Below are 13552 nucleotides of genomic sequence, written 5' to 3'. Positions count from 1 at the left end.
ATTTGATCAATTTCGTTTGTTTTTTCTTTTTTTTTTGCACCTACCGGATTAAATTGTTCAAAACAATCTTAAAACTACTTTTTACTAAATTTTCCAGGGCTACATTAATCAGAGCTGCCAATTAAAATTTTTTTTTAATTCGTAGTTTCCAAGGGAAAAATAGAAAAAGTCACTTTAAATAGCTTCACAAATAAACAATTTGTTCTCAGCATGGTCCAAGAATGCTCCAAAGTCCTGAACAAAGGTTCTATGAAGCTAAACTTTCATTCTCAACAAGATTTATTGAGTCAAAGAGACCTATGCAGCTCTGTAGCTGAAGACAAAAAAATTCTGAAGTATTTTGATGCGATTAGTTTAGATAAAGTAACAATGGAAGTATTACTATTTAGATTTATGACGGAATTTATTTTGTTCTCTTGATTTTTTGATCTTTAATTTTTTAAAAACAAACTGAACAGAGTTGTTTTTTTGGCAGGTCAGTAGTTGAGGATTTTGACCAGAGTAAAGTTCCTTTTGTGTCATTTTAAATGTCAAAACCATTTGGGCTAATGTCTTTTGAGATATGGCATTGTAATTGAATGTGTATGTCATCATGTCTAAGCCCGCTCACAAGAATTTATCCAATAATGTCCAAAATGTAACAATGATGATTGGGTGGGGTTCCTGACCTCCCATAGTGGACAGGGAGGTACTTTTACTCTGTCTTCTATCACCCTATATCTGTTTTCCAACTTGCTTTCTGTCTTTGTCTTGGAATGAAATTACTTGGTTTTGTCCTGACCCTGGCTGAATGCCCTTGCTGAGAGGAAAACAGTCAAATGAATAGATCATTTTGGGAGATGATATTCTTTTCCTTGTAAATCATCTCTCTGTTATGCACTGTATTATATTGTGTTTACATATTATATATGATTTGAGTGTATTTCTCTTAGTAGGGAGCTGTGCTTGTGTCTGGATGATACTTTTAGGTGATCTCAAACTAAGTACTTTGGCGGTGTGCTCTTGAAATTTATATCTGTTCCCTATTTAAACCAATTCCCCTTTGTCTTACCTTTTCTTGGGTGCTTTAAATGTAATTCTAGAACTTTTTACTATCCCAATTTCTTCCTTTTTACTGGTGCTGATATGACCTCAATGTGTGGCAAGCGCCGTAAAACCTTTAAAAACAAACAAAACAGTAACAATGATGAGGATTATTTCTATAAATTCACGAATGAATGAGTTTGCTTTTTTTTTTTTTTTTTTAAAGAATTATATATATATAAATATATATATAATCATGCTGTAATTATATTTGTAACATTAAGTTCTTTTTTGTTTTTTAAAAAAATATTTTGTTTTGATTTGTTTTCTATACTATGACCATGTCTTTATTTAAATGCTTTTACACGTTAATAATCCTTTACAAGATATAAGAGTGTGGTTTGTGTCATTGTACATAGTATAGCAGAAAAAATGTTGTTTGGGGACTTTGTTTGTTTGTGAAGTAGGAGGAGGGGCTGATGGGATGCAAGGTTTCGGGCCTAACCCGGATTTCCAGCCGTTTGAAGAAATGGATTCTAATTTCTTTCCGGCATCTAGGTCGCCCTGACTGACATAATACTGTTTTGAGACAGCAGGTCGCGTTTCAAAACAAGTTTCAGGGTTTTGTGAGTTTGTTCAAAATGGGTTGGTTTGTTTTTTTTGGCATAACCTACTTTCCCCCATTGTGTGCCTGTGTTTGCATGTGTTGGGGGGGGGGGGGTTGGAGCAGGCCTGCCACTTGTGTAGATTAACATGAAGTTTAAGCTTTCTCTTTTGATTTGGGGGGGGGGGGGGGCATTTTATTTTTCCATCAGATTCAGATTTTGTAACATTTTTGTACCTGTTTACCTTGATAAAGGCATTAATATATATCTGTTTTCATATTTAGCAATAATATTTATTTATTCAAAAGCCTTTTATTTTCTTCTTTTTTTTTTTTTTTTGTCTGGCATATTGTAAATTAAAATTAACTAAAAGTAATGTTGATCAGATGTAAAGAGTGTAAAAGATAAGCGCGCCCGTAAATGCTCAACAATGTTAACTTCGGTTCTTTTAGATTCTTTAGCAATATGCTCCATTTCCCCTACATCGGTATCCCTTTTTTATTAACACATGGATATTCATCTCCCAGCTTTTCTTTTAGTATTCTTCAATTACTTTGAATTATTGTCTTAAGTCAAAGTGATACTGGTGATGCTAGAAGCTGTGCATGTGGACTGTAAAAAGTGTGAAACAAAGATGAATATTACGGCTTCTAAAAAGAACCAAAAATACCAAACTCATCGCGTTTTGGGGGTCCAAAACTCTTTCTTCAACATCGTAAAAAAAAACAAAACCAATATATAAAAACATAAATACATTATTTGAAAATTAGATGACGACACAGAAATATTTGGTACATCTTTTTGGGAAGTTTAAAAAGAAAAAAATTAATATTAAAATTGTTATCATAGTTTTAACTACTGCATTTGAGTATGGGAGTCTTGCATTATAAATTGGGTCAATAAAGAATTGTTTGGGGTTTTTTTTTTGTTGTGTTTTTTTTTTAATTTGGACTTTTTTTTTCTTCTTTTTTTTTTTTTTGACCATCGGTGGCAGGTCTGTTTGTGGTAATAATATGAAAATTAAATCAAAAGTGAAATTGATCCATACTCTTTGTTTGGTAGAATACAAACGTTGCTGCCAGAAGCTCAAAGAAATGAAAAACAGTAAAATTGAATGGACGCTGCAATTTGATTGACATAGACAGGCGATGTGGACATTTCCGATTTTTCCTCCTTTGTCAACAAAATTTTGATGAATGGAACTTGTTTCATCCATCTTGTTTTTGTTGACAAAGTGGAAACCCGAAACTTCGGAAACGTTCATGTCATCTCTGTGTTTGTATATTTAAATTGAAGCCTCCAAATTCCTTTACATCATTTGTTATTCGTTTCTTTGTTTTGACGGCAGGTCCTGAGTTGGCAAGTACATCGATGCTCAGCTGCTAATGGGAGTGGTTTTCAAATGGCTTTTTTTGTTTTGTTTTTTATTGTTATCTCAGTTTTTGAGCTTGTCTTTTTTATTATTTTTCTATTATTAATTTTTTTATTTTCTTCTCTATACAATTCTTTACACCATGATGATGATAATGATATCAGTAGTTCTTCCTTCGCCACCATCCCATCCATTCAATGTTACCCGATGTATGTACAGATTAACTTCTTGTTTTCATTTCATGCATGTCATAATTTTTATTTTTGTTGGTTTATACGTTCTCTCACTCCTTTTCTTCTTCCTCCATCTTCCCCTCCTTCTCTTCATTACTCAAGTCAAATTGAATCGAGGCATTTGGCAAATGTAAATTCATTACTATTCATTTTAGTGAATATTGATATATTTATAACATTAATGATAATCAACTTTGGAAGTTACAGGTTAACAAGACGTATTAATTAAACACAAGCATTTCTTTTTCATATTGATTAGTTAATCAGATGACGATAAGGCTTAAGATAGTTATGGAAAGCAAATTTTAAAATTGTTTTCTAGGACTTCAAACTGTAATACTCCGTCTTAATCTTATTTTGAATTTTTCTCTTTCCTTTCCTTTCAAAGTTCAAATGTTCTGGCAATTTCAAACTTCACATATTTACATTTTTTCTCCCCAAACATTTTCATCTTTTACTGGCGCTGAAATGACCTACAAGTAATGTTAGTGCTGTATAACCTCTAAACACACTAAAAAAAAAAATTTAAAAATTTGACATATTACTGATATGTTTTTCTGTTATAACGTCTAAATTCCAAGACAGGTTGCTGGTGGTTTTCACCGAACAGGCGTTCTAATTGTAACAGCAGCACAGGGTAGACTCTTTTTAAAAAAACAAACAAAATGGAAAGTTCCCAGAATACTTATCGTGCCTGTAGAACATAGATTTGAATATTTTTTGACATAACTTTGCACTCAGATCTGGTGATTTTAACTAACTTTAAAGTTGTCTGTATGTTCACGGTGTTAATAAGGGGAATACCGACGTATACATATATGCAGGTTGGACATCTGAACCCTCTTATGGGCCTCGTTTAACATTGTTGTAATAGACAATATTTTGCGTCTTTTTTTTCGAGATTTCCATTACAACAATGAGCCTTAAGGAATTGGGTTATCAGACCTGCAGATAAGAGCACGTCGGGGATAACTCATAATGGATGCATTATAATTATACACCTTTGTTAATTAAAATGGAACAGAAAAATTCAATGTCGTCACTTTTTGTTTTGTTTTTGATTTGGGAGTTTTGTCTTGTTTTCAAGAATCAAGATATTACTCAGTACTCTGAGGGTTGCCAAAAGTACATTTTTTATTTTATTTCATCTTGAAAATACGTACATCTTCCTTTTTGGAAAAATTCTGTTTAAGCAAAAACAAAAAATGTTTTTAAAATGTTTTTTGATAATTACACCATCAAGTGGGAAAATTTTGCCTCAAAGAAATGCATTGTGGATTTTGAGCCCTTTTGAATGGTTTCAATCTTGTTGAAGTTGTTTTCCTGTTAAAAGGCTCGGATTTCTTGCAAAAATCAAAGTGGGTGGGGTCTTTGACCGCTCATAGTGGGCAGGAGGTCGTTCTGCGTCTTCGATCCCCTTTTATCCGTTTTCCGAGTTGCTTTGTCTTTGTCTTGGAACGGGTTTACTTGGTTTGGTCCTAGCCCTGGCCGGAGTCTTTGACTTGGGGGGAAACAGCTGAATGTAGTTATAGTCTTGGGAGATGATATATTTTTCCCTTGTAAATCATCTCTCTGTTATGACTGTTTCTGTTCAGGACTGTTTCACAGCCACCTTCAAGTTTAGTTACTGGACAGTGGAGGTCGATGTGAACTCTGGTCTCTGTAGCTGCCTGACATTTCCGGCAGACATCACTGTTCCCAAGTTTCCATCTGCATCTGGTTGGTGGGGCTGCTGGTAGAGACTCTTTTTATCCCACTAACTTCTTATCCCTTTCACTGTGGCTTCTGTTCTTGTCCTGGAGTGAGACGCCTTGGTTTTGCCCAGGCCCTAGCTAGGAAAGCTTTGTTGGAAAATATTGATGCAAGTAAAGTTGTTCTTCTCTAAGAGATTATTCTATTTCCTTCCTGTCACTCATCTTTCTTTTGTAACTGTATTAGTTCCATGAATAAGTCAATTGTCTCCCCTTTGGTGAAGATCCCATGCTGATGTCTGAGTCAATGAGACTCTGGGCGGTGTTAGGTTGGGTATAAGGGCAGATTGCTGCAATGATCTGATCTTTTCCCCTTTGTCTTCTATTTTCTTTGGCACCTGTGATCCAAGAGTGTTACCAGCACTGAACTCTAAGTGCTTAAATGACTTTAGGCAGTGCAAGCTCCGTTAAACTTCTTAGAGTAAACTTATCTAACGAAAGTATTATAGATATGAAGAATTCATTTACAGTGCACGCTTCGTTAAACTTCTAACAGTAAACTTAACTAACAAATCTATTATAGGTATGAAGAATTCATTTACAGTGCAGGAAATGTAAATTAATTTCTATTGCGTTTTGAACAATTATTATGTTTAAAACCTTTTTCGCCTCCCTATTCGATGTTTAAAAGATAGAAAATGATTTGCCTCATTGGTTTGACCCTCGGTGTTGCATTGTTGTTACTGTAGGATACGGTCTACCTCCAAATACACTCAAACTCAAAACTTTCTGTTTACCTATGACTCTTCAGCTTGGAATCGTGGTTGCAAGGTGGACAATTTTCCATATATATTTACGGAATTCAGTACGTTATAAACCTTCAGTAATATTTTACAATCACCTGCTTAACGGAAAAAAGTACGTAGTGTTGTACTGTAGTTCAGCACTCAGAAAGAGGTCGGTCTATGTGTTTGTGAAAAAGTTCGGTAAATTTTTGCCTCTTGAATTGGCAACCTTTTAGTTGTGAATGTTCTTTGATAAATAAGACAAAGAAATTAGAATATTTAGTTGTCAATGTTCTTTGATAAATAAGACAAAGAAATTAGAACATGAAGTTGTAGATGTTATTATATAAATAAGACAAAGAAATTAGAACATGTAGTTGTAAATGTTCTTTGATAAATAAATAAGACAAAGAAATTAGAATAAATACTTTGAAAGTTGCAAATGACATTATATGATTTCAGCATTGAAGAAAGTGAAATGAAAAATGATGTCACATCCCGCTTTATTGTAATTATTTATTTAGTTTTTCCTCATTTTGATTTTTTTACAACTGTGTTTGGAGATTTGTTTACAGATTGATGAAAATATTCATGCTATCATTGCCTTCAATCCATTTAGAATGATCTATTTACTATTACTATTATGGATCTCTGTAATTCAATTAGGGAGATTAAAATGTTTTGTGAATACAGGTTTCAACATTTTGTCTTTTCTACATCTGTTTCCTATTTGAACAAATTCCCCTTTGTCTTACCTTTTCTTGAGCGCTTTAATTGTAATTCTATAACTTTTTACTATCCCATTTTCTTCCTTTTTACTGGCGCTGGTATGACCTTAATGTGTTGCAAGCCCCGTAAAACCCTTAAAAACAACAAAAACAAACATTTACATAATTTCAGGTGGGTGGAATTTCCCCTTAGGGTGAGGAAACGCTGGCCACCCCTGGGGCTGATGGTTTCTCCATCGATCCACTCAGCCTTGCAATCTATCTCTTCATTCATTCCTTCTAATCTGTTCTCCTTTCCATGTAGCTGTTTGTCCCTTGGTTTGGAGTCGGTTTTCAAAAGGGAAACAGTTGGTTGGATGTAACTCTTAGTCTCGAGAGAAATTACTTTTTTTTTTTTTTTTTTTTTTTTTTACCTTGTAAATTATCTGCCTATTATTTATGATAGAGTCGAGTGCGTCATTGCTGGAGTTTTCATTGTTGTCATTAAATTTTTTTTTGGCAGATACCCTATAACAATGTCAATGTCAGTCATAGAAATGGTTTCAGAATAACTACAGGCATTTATTTCTTGTAGAACTACCTCTAATTTTTGTGGGGGTTTTTTTTTGTGTGGATTGTTCTTTGTTGTTTTTTTAAATATTTATTTTGTTTTTTTTTAGGGGGGGGGGGGGGGGAAAGAGGAACCCGTCCCCATTAGTCTCATGTTGTTCTTTGGTACTACTAGATAGCTAGGTCTAAATCTTTATTATCTTATTATCTATTTACTGGCGCTAAATTGACCAAACAGAAATGCAAGCATCATAGGACTCATCAGACCATCTTCTAGGTGGGGTCTTTGACCTTCCATAGTGGGCAGGAGGTGTCTTCTATCCCCCTATTGGGGTTCCTGACCTCCCACTGTGGGCAGGAGGTGTCTTCTATCCCCCTATTGGGGTTCCTGACCTCCCGTAGCGGGCAGGAGGTGTCTTCTATCGCCCTATATCTCTGTTTTCTGAGTTACCGTCTGTCTTTGTCTTGACTTGGAATGGGATTTCCTAGTTTTGTCCAGGCCCTGTATATATATAAGTGTAACATTCTACCTCTGCCTCTCTCCCTTTATCTGTATAAATGTGACCAGTCGCGTCAAAACGGTATTATGTCGTCAGCGTTGAACCTTGGGCATATTATAAAAAAATAAAATTAGAAACAAATTGAATGTATTCGCTAAAGAGACGGACTCCCACGATGGACAGGGAGGTCACCGTTGCTATGTCTTCTACCCCCCGCCCTCCCTCTACAACTGTTTTCCAACTTGCTTTCTGTCTTTGCCACTTGGAATGAGATTACTCAGTTTTGTCATGACCCTGTTCGGAGTCCTTAACTGAGTGGGAAACAGTCAAATGTATAGTTAAAATTTTGGGAGATTTTTTTCTTAACTGGTAAATCAAATCTCTGTTTTGTACTATTTGAGTGTATTCCTCTTAGTGGGATCCCTTGTTTAATCTGAATGAGACTTTCAGGGTCATGTAACGAAGCACACTGATAGATAGTGTGCTTTTGTAATCTACATCAGTTCCTTGTTTGTCCCATTCCCCTTCTTCTGGGTGGGGATCCTGACCTCCCATAGTGGGCAGGAAGGTACATGCTGTGTCTTCTATCCCACCATACCCGTTTCCCAATTGTTTCCTGTCATTGTCTTGGAATGAGATTACTTAGTTTTGTCCTGATCCTTGCCGGAGCTCCTTGGCTGGGAGGGAAACAGTCGAATGTATAGTTATAGTTTTGGGAGATGATATTTTTTTCCTTGTAAATCATCTCTCTGTTATGCATTGTATTATGTTGAGTTTACATATTATATTAAATGATTGGTAAACATTTGAGTGTATTCCTCTTAGATGGGACCTGTGCTTGTGTCTGGATGAGACTTTTAGGTGATCTCAAAGTGCATTGGTGGTCTGCTCTTGGAATCTACATCTGATCCCGATTTGTTCCAGTTCCCCTATGTCTTACTTTTTCTTGGGTGCTTTTATTGTAATTCTATAACTTTTTACTATCCCATTTTCTTCCTTTTTACTGGCGCTGATATAACCTAAATGTGTTGCAAGCGCCGTAAAACGCTTAAAAACAAAAACAAACAAAACATTCCCCTTCTTCTACCTTTTATCGTGTTCTTTTCATTGTAAATCTGGAGTTCTTTGACTATCCTATTTTCTTTCTTTTTTTACTGGCGCTGAAGAAATGACCTACTACTACTAAAAAATTGGTCGCAAGCGCCCTAAACAAACAGACCTGTCCACTATTACGAAAATATCGTAATATTACGAATTTTGGTTACTGACCGGAGAACTATATTAAGATCTTTAATTCAATAAAAATGTCTTGAAAAAAAACAACAACAAACAAACGATGTTCTGGCGCCAGAGCTGGTATAAAATATAAAATGTAGTTTAAAGCATTCATTTTCACATATTAAGGACATATTGATAAATATTGATAATCTTTAAAAGTAGTTATAATGTCTGCTATGCCCCCCCCCCCCCCCCCCCCCATGGAAACTACGAATATTTCTAAATTTAAGTAGCCAGGCCTGCCGTAAAACCCTCAAAAACAAAACAAAACAAGAAACAAAAACAACTTCTGACATAATACTAGATTGACGCGATGGGATAAAAAAAAACAAAACAGTCCATATTATGCCATTATGACGTAATGATGATGTAATAATACCCTGTGTGTATTCTAGACCCCTATAATATTATAACTGTTATAACAATTTGTACATACTTTATACTTATAACAACAACATTGAGGTTGTTTCTCTCTCATATTTTTTTTTAATGATGTTATTATTTCACCATATTTTGTCTAGTTTTTGTTTTGTTTTGTTTTTTTAATCGCACTTAGATTTACGCGTTGCCTACTTCTTTGCTTTTAGTTTTAGTTTTTTCTTAGTTTTCTTCTCTCTTGTCTTTCTTTCTTTCTTTCTTTATGTCATTCGCCCTTTCTTCCTTTCTATCTGTATTTTTTTTCCTTTCCTCCTCCTCTCTCTCTCTCTCTCTCTCTCTCTCTCTCTCTCTCTCTCTCTCTCTCTCTCTCTCTCTCTTTCTTTTCTTTTTTTTTAAATTAAAAGAATTGAAAGACAATTATTACAAGAGAATTACTTTTGTTTCAACTGTTTTATAACCAGGATCTGTTTATATATGCTTGTTTTCATTACAGTGATTATTATTATTATTATTATTATTATTATTATTATTATTATTATTATTATTATTATTATTATTATTATTATTATTATCATCATCATCATAATCATCATCATCATCATCGTCATCATCACCATGATGTTAGTAAAAGACATCGGCCTAAAGCTGTTGATTACGAGACCTGCTTGTTGTTGTGCATGCTATAACTATAATTGATAACAATGATCATGATATACCTTCATCACAGGGAATGGTCGAGTACATGGCCATTCATTAAGTAGCTTAATTAAGTCGGTAACTCATCATAGTTCCCACCTTTTTAAATAATTATTTTTTATAAAATAAAATTGTATTGTGCGTGCGTTTTCCTTTTTAAAAGCGGAACGTAAATAAATATACGTGCGCATGCGCGAAACCTTCAGAACTCGTCTAGATTTTATGTCTTCTTCTTGCTAAAAATAAAAGGCCGAACCATCTGACTCTCAACATTTTGATGGTGCGTTCAGGAATCGTAAATAATTCAGTAGTTATTCGTTTCCTGAATTTTTGTATTTCTTGTTTTTGTTTTGTTTTTTTGTTTTTTTTTAAATTAATCTGCCACTGTTTTTTTTTATTTTTTTTTTTTTCATCTATTTTTTACTGTCTTTTTATTAAAAGAAAATAATAGTGTAACTTATTTTGCCTTATTAAAATGATAATCATTAATTAATTCTCTTCTTTTTAAAATAACTCTTAACTACAACGGTCTACGATGATCATCGTAATAACATAATTATCATGTCTTATTCCATTTGAAATAAATTTGTTTTCCTATAACATCCAAATCGTGTATAACGACGCTTTATGTGTGTGTGTGTGTTTTGTTTGTTGTCTGTTTTGTTTTGTTTTTGTTGTTTGTGGGGGGGGGGGGGGGGGGGAAGAGATTTCTGTTAGTTTATCTTGTTCTTTAAAAAAAATTGTTTTCTAAATGTATGATTTGTTGGGTTTTTTTCTCTTTTGTTTTGTTTGTTTGTTTGTTTTTTTTGTTTTGTTTTTGTTTGTTTTTTTGGGTTTTTTTTAAAAATCTCTTTTGTTGATGTTGTTGTTTGTTATGTTTTTGGTATTTAATATTTTGTTGAAGTTTTTTTCTCCTTTTAAAAAAAAATTGTAGGTGTTTTTTCCTTGGAAGGCCGCTTGCTTTATCTCCTATCCCCGTATTCTGTCAAATGGGTTTACTTTGCTACACGGGGAAACTCTCCCTCTTTGATTTGGATTAACAAGAGTAGCATATTGATATATCACTTATTTCGGGGTTTTTTGTTTTTTTTTAAGGGAAATAATTACAGCTGCCGGGAATATACTAAACGCTTCAAATCTACAGAGGTAATTATTTCCCTTTGAGTCGAAATGATTTCTGTCTTCCATTTCTAAATTGTTTTTGTCTATGATCAGTATCGGATTTAGATTTGATGAGGCCCTAAACTATTTGACTGGGTGGGGATCCTTACCTCCCATAGTGGGCAGGGAGGCACTTACTGTGTCTTCTATCCCCCTATATCTGTTTTCCAACATGCTTTCTTTCTTTGTCTTGGAATGATATTACTTGGTTTTGTCCAGGCCCTGGTCGGATACCCTAGCTGGGAGGGAAACAGTCAATGTTTAGTTTTGGGAGATGATATTTTTGGTCTTGTATATCATCTCTCTGTTATGCAGGGTATTGTTTTGTTTACGTATTATATATGATTTGTAAACATTTGAGTGTATCCTTCTTAGTTGGGACCTGTGCCTGTGTCTGGATGAGACATTTAAGTGATTTCAAACTAAGTACTTCGATAGTGTGCTCTTGGAATCTACATCTGTTTCCTATTTGAACCAATTCCCCTTTGTCTTACCGTTTCTTGGGTGTTTTAATTGTTGTTCTATAACTTCACTTTCCCATTTTCTTTCTTTTTACTGGCGCTGATAGGACCTTAATGTGTTGCAAGCGTCGTAAAACCCTTTTTAAAAAAAATAAAACGATTTGAAAATGGGGTGCCTTTTTGATCATATGTCCCGGTGGGGTTATCTGACCTCCCATAGTGGGCAGGGAGGTACTTACTATGTCTTCAATCCTCCTATATCTGTTTTCCAACTTGCTTTCCACATTCATCTTAGAATGTGATTACTTGGTTTTGTCCTGGCCCTGACTTGGCGGGAAACAGTCAAATGTATAGTAGTTTTAGAAGATGATTTTTTCCCCCTTGTAAATCATCTCTGTGCTAGGTACTGTAGTACTTTTCCTTTTACATATATAATGATCTATAAACACATGAGGTGGTCCCCGTGTGCTTGTGTCAGGATAAGCCATTTAAGTGATCTCAAACTAAGTACACTGATAGTCTGTTCCCGATTTGAATCCTTCCCCTTTGTCTTAATTTTTCTGGCGTGCTTTCAATTGTAAATCTATATTTTCTAAACTAACCTATTTTCTTCCTTAATACTGACGCTGAAATGACCTTAATGTGTCGCAAACACCGTAAAACGCATAAAAACAAAACAAGATCATATATCAGTGCCAAATATGATTTTCGGATACCCAGACTGAAATGCAATTAAGAAGTATTGATAGTATGAAGTTGACGTCACTCGGGTCTTTGTTATTGTTTTTATATTGCCAACCACGTTTATGAGTAATTCTCACTTGACAGTATTATCCAGACTATAAAAGTTCGTGGTTACACATAGTTTTGTGTGCTGGTCCGTTATACTTCCGGATGGCAATGTTGTGAGCTTCTTAGCCAAGTGCATACTATCTATACAGACAGTAAAATATCATTTTTTAAATTGAAGCAAATCAGCTTTTGTTCTCTATTCAGTGGTGATGGTGACAAAATGTGAAAAGGAGGATCATTTTGAACAATTGCCTAAAGCCCTAAATTTACTGCAATAACCCCCACCTTTAGAGCAATTTAGAGGATAGGGAATGAGATTAGCGGAAGAGTAGCGTCCCTTGATTGGAAGTCACGAGCGGAAATGTTATTAGAGAGAGAACGTCATGTTGGTTGTGCGGCATGAGACACTTGACAGGAAGGTAGGACGAGAGAGACGCATGCGCAAAACCATTTTGACGTTCTCTCTGTAAGGTGACGTCCAATCAAGGGACGCTACTCTTCCGCTAATCTCATTCCCTATACATTATCATTGATACTTTATTTAACTTCTGCACCTGTTTTCATTACTTCGAACCATATCTATGATGCGCCAATCATAAATTCTGCCTGATGATAATGGTATAAAAGAATTTGAAAAGCGTTTACACTCGAACCAGCAAATACGACCAGTTGCAGGAGAATACAATATACTAACCGCCATTCCCTAGAATAGTTTACACCATAAGCCCGTTCGGGATAGAACAAGCCTAGCAAAAATATTCTTTGATAGTTCAAATCAGTCATTTGAATGCTGACAAACTGACAGACCTTTTTCGCAACCAGTATGAAATGCTCTTTTTAATAAATAAAAAAAAAAAAAAACAAAAAAAAAACAAACTATGCCCAACATAATTCTGTCGCGGTTTTTTAAAGTTACATCTTCCGTGCTTGTACTATCTGGTTTATAAATCTTACGAATTGAACGAATCCAAAACAGAGTATTTTAATTTATAAATCAAAACAACAAAGATTGTTTTAAAACACGAAATTGATTTAGATATTTTGAACCGCAACAACAGAGAAGAAATCAAATTAAGAAATTAAGGAGTAGTCACCGGTGTAAGATATAGAACTGAAAAGTGTGTATGAAAGGTGCCAGGCAAAGCAAGAAACAAAAAAAAACATCCTAAAAATCAGTCGACCTCAGCAATTGCTCACTTGGACAAGCATTTTTCGAGCCCCAAATGTATCTATTAAAATCGATTGCAGTAAATTTCTGTTCAAAGGAATTTATTTTTCATCACAATTTTCTGTAATATCC

This window comes from Berghia stephanieae, chromosome 8, assembly GCF_034508935.2.
Source record: "Berghia stephanieae isolate SIO BIC M18660-M18661 chromosome 8, UCSD_Bste_1.3, whole genome shotgun sequence".
NCBI classification, from domain to species: domain Eukaryota; kingdom Metazoa; phylum Mollusca; class Gastropoda; order Nudibranchia; family Aeolidiidae; genus Berghia; species Berghia stephanieae.
The sequence above is the reverse complement of the archived record's forward strand: the minus strand, read 5'-3'. Positions refer to the sequence as shown.